Here is a 10,355-nt window from a genome sequence, read left to right as displayed (position 1 = left end):
GTTTTTTCCTGTTGACTTTGACATTTAAACTTTCAAATTGAAGATTTGATTGAAGATCCTTTAGCTCAAAGTAAAACTTGAACCATAAATTCAGTTGCAGAAAGACAGAGAACTTTACAAAATAATGAATACAGTCCAAAGAAAAACAGGAAAATTTCCTGATCCTTTCAGAGTTTACAATTATGGAATATCACAGGTTTCCTTTCTGTGTGACTCAGTTTATCCAATTAGCAAAAGTTTAACACAGTTAGCCAAGTAAAAAAGCCTAGATGTACAAGTCTTTACTTGTGGACCCCGCTCAAGTGACAAGGACAAGACAGGAGAGCTTTACTTCAATGGCCTTTATTGAGTACAACAATTTCTTCTCCTATGGGGGAGAGAAAAAAGCCCACACACAATGCTACATGGTCCTGAGTTGTTCAGAGAAGAAACAAGGAACCTGCACGTGTCTTCACTGAGGATCTTGGTGTTTTTCAGCAATTGATTTGACTGCTGCAGGAGGCTGGGGTCTGCAGAGACACAGGGAGGAAGTAGCTGTGGAACTGAGAACAGCTAGCTCTAATTCCTGGTCTCCCTTCTGTCAAACAGGGATTCCCACTTGGACATCATAGACAATGGGATCCCCTGAACAGAGACGCCATAATCCTCAGGGTCGTTGCTGGATTGTTGGTGGTTCATGGAAGTCAGCGGCTTTTCACATACATTACAGTAGACAGGAACTGAGGGGAAAAAAAGTGGAGAGAGTTCAAAAGCATGTCATTCTCATTCTCCCTGAATTATGCTATCTATGATCTGTGCAGCGTGTTTTGGACCTCCCTGAACATATCCAGTTTCCATTCCCCTGGGGTAAGAGAGGAAGACAAACAGAGATGACAGACATTTGAGTCTGCTATATGCAATAGTGGCCTGTTGTGTACTGCCCTATGGTCAAGATGGAGAAGCCAACTGATAATGGTCTCTAGACAACTTGACAGAGGAATAGAGAAGAGACTAACCTGGGGAGTGGCCCAGGATCCTGTACAGGGCCTCGGAATAAGGAGATAACAAGGGTACAGTCCCTGTTCTCCCATGACAGAGTGTCCTGTGCAGATTTTGCAGGGTATCCAGCAAGATGACACAGCTTTCCCAGCTCTTCTTTAAACCCCTCCTCTCATTGATTCGCTGGTGAATCGCCCAGCTCTTCTCCAAGATCTTCCTGCCTGGGTTTCCCACTCTCTGTTCAATGACTTCCCACTCCTCCAGGAAGATCCTGATTTCAGAGTCAGCCCATGGGTGACAGGAAGGACCTGCAATGGAAGAAGGGATGTGATGAGTGCTTTTGTTGCCTTAAATGCAAACATCTCAACTTTTCTAAGGACCTATTCTGCACACTGAGAGAAGCAACATGTGGCTCATTCAGTCTCAAGAGATTAGAAACACTTGCTCACAAGCCCAAGATTACCAGCTACCCTGCTCTTAATACTGAGGAGGACAATGGACTGCAAGCGTAGGTGGGTGCCTTTAGTTGTAGAAAATATGTTACAGAATGGAAAGGCCTCACATGGGATGAGTTCTGGCTGGGAAATTGTCCCTACATCGACTCAACCCCCCACCACCACCCCAGGGAGACTCTCGCAGAACTCTGACACTTTGGGTCTCCTACAAGAAGGCAGAAACCTGGGACCACTGAGGACAAGTCAGTCCTTGACACAGCTGTCCACAGCTGAGTTTTTGCCTTAGCCTCTGTGTCTCCAGGAAAGACATAGGATGGGAGTACTGGGTTTTAACTGGGGGTTGCCTCTGAATACCTGAGGGTCCTTGTCCTTCCTGTTTTCCACTCTGTCCCACACCAGATTCTTCAGTGGTCCATAATCTTTCGACTCCGTCTGGCTTCCTCGGCTCAGATAGAAAATATAAAGAAAATATTAAAACTGTTTCCATGCAACAGAACCTCTGTCTCAGTTGGGTTGTGGATTCAGGTTTCAGCACCTTGCAGCATGAGAAAACACTGGAGTCTTCTTTCCCAATCTACTTAGAGATGTTAAATCCTCTCACCTAAGGGAAAGCTTGTCTGGAAAGTGTAACCAGGAAAAGCCCCCAGTCTATAGCACATCAGCCCCCAGCTGAAGGGAATGTTCAAAGACAGAAGCACCTCTCCTCTGAGACACCCCACCCACTCTGTCCAGTTTACTCTCTTCCCACGCTCCATTCCATCATCCTAGTGCTAGAAATCCATATGAAGACCTCCTCATGAGTCCCTGCTTTGCTTCTCACATAGTAAGGTTTAACACGAGGTCTGGGAACAAGTAACTGGCCATAAAGAATCAGAAAGCAAAGTCTTTTGGGTTGAGTCTATAATCACAGCTCTTCCATAACAAGTAAAAGCTGGTTCAGAAGTTCAGGTCATTCTTGGATGTACAGTGGGGTTTGGGTTAGCCTTGGAGCATTGAGATGATGCCTTATCCAAGGAAAACCCAGAAAGCCCATGAAGAAGGAGAGTGCAGAAGTCTGTACCTTTGCAAACTGTGGGCATGGGATTCTGTTCAAGGTGGTTACCCAGGTTTTCCCTGCTTCCCTGGTTTTAAAATGCACAGTCCAGCACCTTCCAAGAGGCTTGCTAGGAAGACCAAACGATGTCATATACGCATGGAAAGAGTCACATGCCAGAGGCTCACTCCGGCTTAAAATTTCTGAGAGGAGTTGAAATACACCGGCCATCCTCCAGAAAACACAAGAATGGATTCCCCGAACACCCAAATTACCTGCATTTTCCCTGAAAAGGTTTGCTGCGCTCCACAGACAATGGAAGCTGGATCTCTGTGTCCTGGTGCTGCAGAGTCTGCAGTGTGGAGGTAGAGCTGTGTGCACCTCCTTGGGCTTCTGGAGTCTGAGAACCAGGTGAGATCTGGGCCTTTATAAAGCTCTTGGATGGGATTGAATCAGACCCACCTCCCTGGGTGTGGAGGGTGGAGCAGGAGAGCTTAACCAGGAGCCTTTAATCCCCTCTCAGATGGCTGAGGCTGGTGGATTTGCCAGATTTATGGAAATCTTAAGCTATTCAGCAAGACACGTGCTCAATAGCAAGTATGCAAGACACTGTGCAAAAACAAGGTCCAACATTCAAATATTTTTTCAGACAGAATATCTTTACATAATCCCTGCCACTCTGGAACTCACTATTTAGATTCAACAGGTTCTGATTTGTCTCCCTGTCCTCAGTTATGGAATTTAAGTTTTGGGCCACCATGGCTTGTTGATTTAGGACTTTAATAATTTTCCTTTTCCTAATATCCTCTATTCAAATTGTACTTGATGAAAAAACTGAGACTTACAGACTGTTTTTAATCAGTTATTTTGAAATTGGGAATCATCTGTATGTTTGTAGCTAACCAACAATGACTGAAGGATTAGGACCTGGCAGGGATGAGGACATTGGTGGACTGCATGATCTGTGAAAATACTGAAAGAGGTGGTGTCACGAAAACACTTCACAACTGGGGTTTTAAACTGTCAAGGAAGAAGTTACTTGGCACCAAGTCAAAGGTTGGTATTTATATACATGGCCTTGAGAATGGAGCTGAGGATTTAAATGTTGCCTTGGAAAGTTTCAAGATATCACTGCCCTGTGTATCCTCCCCCAGGCTGGTAAAGGAGAGAATGAAAATAAGAGACTGAGAGATGTCTCATCCCATCTTATAATTCTATTTCTGGTAGCTATAGCAAGCTAGAGTGGCTCCTGGGATTAAAGGTGTGTGACACCACCGTCTGGTTTGTAAAGCTGGGCAGTGTGATGATGTGGGATTTCATTGGTCAATAAAGAAACTGCCTTGGCCCATCTGATAGGGCAGAATTTAGATAGGTGGAGTAGACAGAACAGAATGCTGGGAAGAAGGGAAGTGAGCTCAGACACAATGCCGCTCTTCTCTAGGGCAGACGCGATGAAGCAAGCCACCAAGTCAGACACGCTGAATCTTTCCCAGTAAGACTGGTCCTACACAGATTATTAGAGATGGGTCAAGGCAAGATGTGAGAATTAGCCATTAGAAGGCTAGAACTAATGGGCCAATCAGTATTTAAAAGAATACAGTTTCTGTGTAATTATTTGGGGGCATAAGCTAGCTAGGGGGCCAGGAGCCTGGCGGCAGGAAAGCAGGCCCGCTGCTCCTTCAACAGTGTGACTGTCTTACTTTTCTGATCTTCAGGAAAGCTTTGTTAATTAAAATACAAATTCAATGCAACTACAAGTGTTTTTTGATAAAATCCAACACCCTTTCATGACAAAAGTCTTGTAGACTCAAGGACACAACAGACATAGGTAAACAAAAAAGGCAATTTACAGAAAGTCTATTGTACAAGAGTACATTGGGGAGAGAACCTCTAATCTTTACACTAAAATGAGAAACAAGACAAGGTTGTCCACACTCTCCATATCTATTCAAATAGTACTGGAAATTTTGACTAGAGCAGAGGAGATCAAGTGGATATAAATGGGAAAAAAAACAATTCAAAGAGTCATTATTTCCAGATCATATTTAGTACACATAGGTGACCCTAAAAATTCTATCTGTGAACTCCTACAGCTCATAAGCACTTTCATGAAAGAAGCTGGATACAAGATTAATTCAAAAAAATCATTACTCCTCCTACATACAAAGGACAAACAGACCAAGAAAGAAATCATAGAAAGAATACCTTTCACAATAGCCTCATGTAATATAAATATCTTGGGGGTAAATCTAACCAAGCAAGTGAAAGATACATATTACAAATGTTAAAGTATTTGAAGAAAGATATTGATGAAAATATCAAATATTGGAAAGACCTCCCATTCTCATTAGGGTTAAGACAGTATACATGATCATCCTATCAAAAGAAAATTTACAGATTCAGTTTGATCTCCTATAATGTCAACACAGTTCTTTACAGACCATGCAAGGACAATTCTCTATTTCAAGGAAACAATGAAAAACCCAGGATATCTAAAATAATCTTGAACATAAAAGAACTGCTAAACGTGTCTCCATTCCAGATTTCAGGTTCTACTACAGACTATAGCAACAAAACAAAATGATTTCGGAATAAAAACTGATTTGTTGACCCAAGGAATCAAATTGAAGATCCAGACATGGACACATACACCCACGGACACCTGATTTTTTATATAATGATGAAATACACCCTGGTAAAGACACATAGTCTTCAACAGATGGTGCTGGGCTAACTGGATATCAGTACTTAGAAAAATGCAAATAGGGCCATATCTACCACCCTGCACAAAACTCAAGTCTAATGGATCAAAGACTTCAACACAACCTAGCTACTGTAAACCTGACAGAAGAGGAAGTGGAAATATGCTCAAACACATTGGCACAGAAGACAGCTTTCTGAATGGAAGACCCAGAGGACAGGAACTGAGATCAACAATTACTATACAAGACCTATGCAGCTGAAAACTTAGTTAAGGCAGAAGAGACTGTCACTTGGACAAAGCAGTGGCCTACAAAGTGGGAAATTATTTTTAACAACTCGACATCTGATAGAGGACTAATATCCAAAATATATAATGAATTCAAGAAATTAGTTAACAAAAAAGCAAATAATCTATTAGAAATGGGGTACAGATCTAAATAGAGAATTGTCAATGTATGAATCTCAAATAGCGGTTCAAACCTTAAGAAATGTTCAAAATCCTCAGCTATCAGGGAAAAGCTAATCAAACCTCCTCTGAGATTCCATCTGAACCTGTCAGATTGGCTAAGATCAATAACACAAGTGATGCATATGCTAGAAAGCATGCGGAGCAGCGGGAATACTCCTGCATTGTCGGTGGGAGCGCAGCCTTCCAAGGCCGCTATGGCAATCAAATGGCAGTTCCTAAGAAAACTGAGAATCAACCAACCTCAAGGGCAGCTATCCCACTTTTGGGCATATCCCTAAAGGACACTCTATCCACCAGAAGTTCACTATGTTCTGTGCAACTTTATTCGTAATAACCAGAACCTGAAAATAATCTAGCTATCCTGAACCAAAGAACAGATAGAGAAAATGTGGTCCATTTACACAACAGAGTATTCCTCACCTGTTAAAATAATGATATGAAATTTGCAGGTAAATGAATTGTATAGAACTAGAAAATTTTATCCTAAGTGGGGTAACCCAGGCTCAGAAAGACTATTATGGAATGTATTAATTTATAAGTGGAAATTAGCCATTAAATGCATAACAGAAAATCTACAGTTCATAGACTCAGAGAGGTTAGATAAAGAGGAGGGGGATGCTTAGCTCTCCCAGGGAATGTCCCTGTTCTGATAGTGGCCACCATAATAGGCAAAAAGTCTCCCTGGAAAGCAAGTTCTTGAGAGAAGCAAGGAGAATTCATATCGGCTATATACATTCAATTGAGTTGTGACTGTTTTTGCATTGTGGAAAATATAATATAATTTGAAAGATTTCCATTACACCAGAATTGCCTTCCTTGGGGTGCCCAGTTTAGCTTTGAAATTGAGGCATTTTTTGGGACATTGATGGTTTGAGATGTCTTTGTTAAATGGTGAAAAGGATCATTTATATCAAATTCTGGTGATGTGAAATGTCTTTCTGTCTATGTGTTGTTTTTATTGGTTACTGAATAAAGAAACTGGCTTGGCCTATAGCAAAGTAGAACTTAGTTAGGTGGGAAAGCTAGGCTGAATGCTAGGAAAAAGAGGATAGAGTCAGAGAGAAGCCATGGAGACGCAACCAGAGACACATGCACTGAAATTTTGCTGGTAGACTACGACCTCATGATGATGGACAGCTTAATGGAGAAGGGTTAAATTCAGATGTAAGAGTTAGCAAATAAGAAGTTAGAGCTAACAGGCCAAGCAGTGATTTAGTTAATACAGTTTCTGTTTGATTATTTCAGGAGTCTGAGCAGCCAGGAACCAACAAGCGGCCTCCTACAAAATTCTGCGTTTGGTGTGTGAGAGAATCCATCTCCTGTTGCCATGAGGAGTTTGGATGGCAACTGGGAGATCAAGGGAGGAGGGACAGAAGTGGATGATCATCTTTGCCTACACAATGGGTGCAATAATGGCCTGCAGTAAAGGGGATGCATGGATTCCCTACCTGGTGTGCTCTGCTCTGTGCTCAGGAAAGGCAGGCCAGCTGGTGCTGCTCTCTAGAGGACATGACCTGGAGGACAGAAGAGACTTACCTGGGCAGCGACCCAGGATCCTGTACAGGGCCTCAGAATGAGGAGTAAACAAGGGGAGGGTCTCTGATCTCTCATTACAGAGTGTCCCGTGCAGATTCTGCAGGTGCTATGCTTGCATGTCCTTGTCCATCCCAACAAGTCCTACTGTTGATGTTATGACTCATGATCCTGAGTCCTGATGTTTCAGCTTGATTCTCAAGGCATAGCTATTTATTTACTCATCTTCTGTTTTTTCTCCCCCTATTCCCCCCTTTTAACATATGCTGTCTTTCACCATGCGAACAGGGCCCACTGAATCAACTAAGCAGGGGCTGCGCGGGCTCACAAAGACTGAAGTGGCAACACTGGGCCTACAGCGGTCTGCACTAGTTCCTCCTTGTTTACATTGTGGGAACGGGGACTCCTAATTGTGAGGGCGGGTGTGCCTCTGACTCGTCTGATGATCAAGCTCTCGGCCCTGTTGGCGATTACTCAACTGGCATCTAATTCTTCAATTAAGGGGTACTGAGATCTCAGATCTGGCATGTTCCTTGGTAACCTTTTCACCTGAGGTGCTCAGTCAGTCGGAATACTGAAGCATCTGGAATTAGGAATTCCTTGGTTTGCAGATGATGCCAGGGGTTGATTCCCTAATCCATTCACAGGTAAGTGTCTAATAGATTCCTACTGTGTGAAAATGGTTTTAATGCTTTGTTTGCTTCAGTAAACAGCAGCAGGTTAAGGTGGAAACTGAGAAATACCCGCCTCTCTCTTCTCCATACTTACTTGTTCAGTCCTGATACCATGGTCCCTAGGGGACCATGCACACTAGTCAAGTGTTTTACCAAATGAGAGAATGACAATAAATTTTAATGCTGAGAAAATGCACTAAGTAGAATTGGGGAAGCCATATGTTGAGCTTTAGTTGTTTTGTTTTGGGGTGTACGGTCTCATGTAGTCCTGGCTGCCTTGGAACTTCCTATGTAGTCTAAGAAGACCTTCACATGACCCCCACTGTTTACCTCTCAAATGCTGGGTTTGACAGCTCTGTGCTACCAACCTTGGTGACTGAGAATTGTTTTGAGTTGTTTTTTTTTTTTAACTTAGCCAGCACCACCTATCTTGTTCAATTAAAAATAATTGGCAGGAGGGACACAGGAGATGGCTCAATGGGCAAAGCTGCTTCCTACCAAGACTAACGATCTCAGGATCCATGTTGTGGGACGAGATAACTGACTTCTCTAAGTTTTCCTCTGGCCTCCAAACTTGTACCATGGCATAGGCTCACCAACCGCCTCCACCCCCATAAGTCTCTAAATAAATTCAATAAAATTTTACTTGTTATTTTAATTAGACTAATGGAGGCACATAATGACTGTAGAGTGACGTGCTATGACTTTAAGAGATTAGTTTCATTCCATCGCTGGACTCCTAAAAGTGATAAAGACCCAGTTTAATTCCTAGTTTTCCATTCTGACAGGAGGGATGAATAATCCAAGAATCCATTACTGAGTCTGCCAAGGAACTTTTGGGCATGACCTAATGAAAGTTTTGGTAAACGGTTTGTCTCCTGCAGTTTCTGAAGCCAATATCCCGAGGAATCCTGAAGGCTGACCAAGTCCCTCTGGCACGTGTTTCCAAGAGGACCCTGCATCTGTGGCCTGGCTCCGACTCTGAGCCCCATTCAGTGATGGGTAGGACGCCGAGATAGGAGGAATCCTGAGGAAAACTAGGGTGGTGTCCATCTTGGGCAGTGTGAGATGCCTGGGAGACCCATTGTGACCCATGGTGTGGGGTGTGGCCTTCCCTCATCTTTGCTGGATGTGAAAGCGTTCATTGTTTCACCGTGAGAGCTTCAGTTACATATCACCCTGAAAGGGTTTGGGTTTTTTTTTTCCAGACATACCCTTTTGATCTTGCCAAAAGATGGACTCAGGACATTTTCCTCTAAATGACTAAGAAAAGTAAGTCTTTTTTTCTTTGATGCATGAATTGAAGGAGCCAGCGTGACAACATAGACACAAGCTCTCTAGAGCTAGCAAGGCCAAGGTTTAAATGGCATTTCCAGAAGTTAAATCTGTAATTAGGAGCTAATAACCGCCTTAGGGTTGCCCAGATTACTGTAAGAGACTATGGATGGGCAAAGAGGATTTGTTTAATCTGGACAAGGCAGCTCATGATCCTGGCTCTTGGGAGTAGAAAACAGGACCAGAAGTTCAACCCTATTGGGTTAGGCAGTATTGATGATATTGGTGGATACTCAGACAGCTTTGGTTTTTGAGTTTTGATTTCGTGTAGCTCAGGCTACCCTTGAACTTATGTAGCCCAGGATGACCTAGAACTCCTGATTCTCCTGCCAATAACTCTCAAATGCTGGGATTACAGGCCTGTGGCATAAAAGCCCAGTTCTTGGAAATTAAAAATGTCTTCTGACCACAAATGTCCATTTGTCTAGTAACTGTAATAGAAAGGGATGAAGCTACCACGGTCAGAAAGAATGTCTCTTGTTTTGTTTTGCTTTGTTTTGATTTTCTGTGTAACAGCCCTGGCTGTCCTGGAACTCCTCCATAGACCAGGTGGGCCTGGAACACACTGAGATCCACCTGCCTCTCTGCCTGCTGAGTGCTGGGATTAAAAGCAGGTGCCACCTCCGCCCCACTGCCTTCAGAAGTCTCAGGAGAAATTTCCCCATTCCTTTTGCTCTGCAGGCTGAGGGGTGAATGCCCCGAAAGGGTAAGCCCCTCTTAAGCTTGTTTTCAGAGACATAGTCAGATAAACTTCTCCAAATCCAGTTTGGAGCGGAAGCGCCAGGTGACTAACATATCCTGGTCACTGAGCTGCCCTGGCTCCATCAGCCTGGACCTGGGGACTTTATGCTCTAATGGCTCTGCCTGGGGCTGAGGTCCAGGAAAAGTTCATCGATGACTGGCAGGCCGAGTCCCATGGGTGTCCCACTTGAGGATGAAGGGAAAGGGTCAGAGGTTGGCTCTGCCCAGGGCGGCCACGTCCAGAAAAAAAAAATTCTTTAAGAGGCTGGCACGCGCCGTAGAGTCAGGGCGGTCTCCCAGGTACAGCTTGACAGAACCTCCTCCTCCAAGCACCGCCCGCGCCGCGCAGCCGCGGTGTGGGTGATCACGCTCCTCCTGACGTCACAGTCCCCGCCCCTTGCGGAATCTGTGGGCGGGCCCGAGGCTCCGTGACG

This window comes from Microtus pennsylvanicus, chromosome 11, assembly GCF_037038515.1.
Source record: "Microtus pennsylvanicus isolate mMicPen1 chromosome 11, mMicPen1.hap1, whole genome shotgun sequence".
NCBI classification, from domain to species: domain Eukaryota; kingdom Metazoa; phylum Chordata; class Mammalia; order Rodentia; family Cricetidae; genus Microtus; species Microtus pennsylvanicus.
This window is presented reverse-complemented; position numbering follows the sequence as displayed.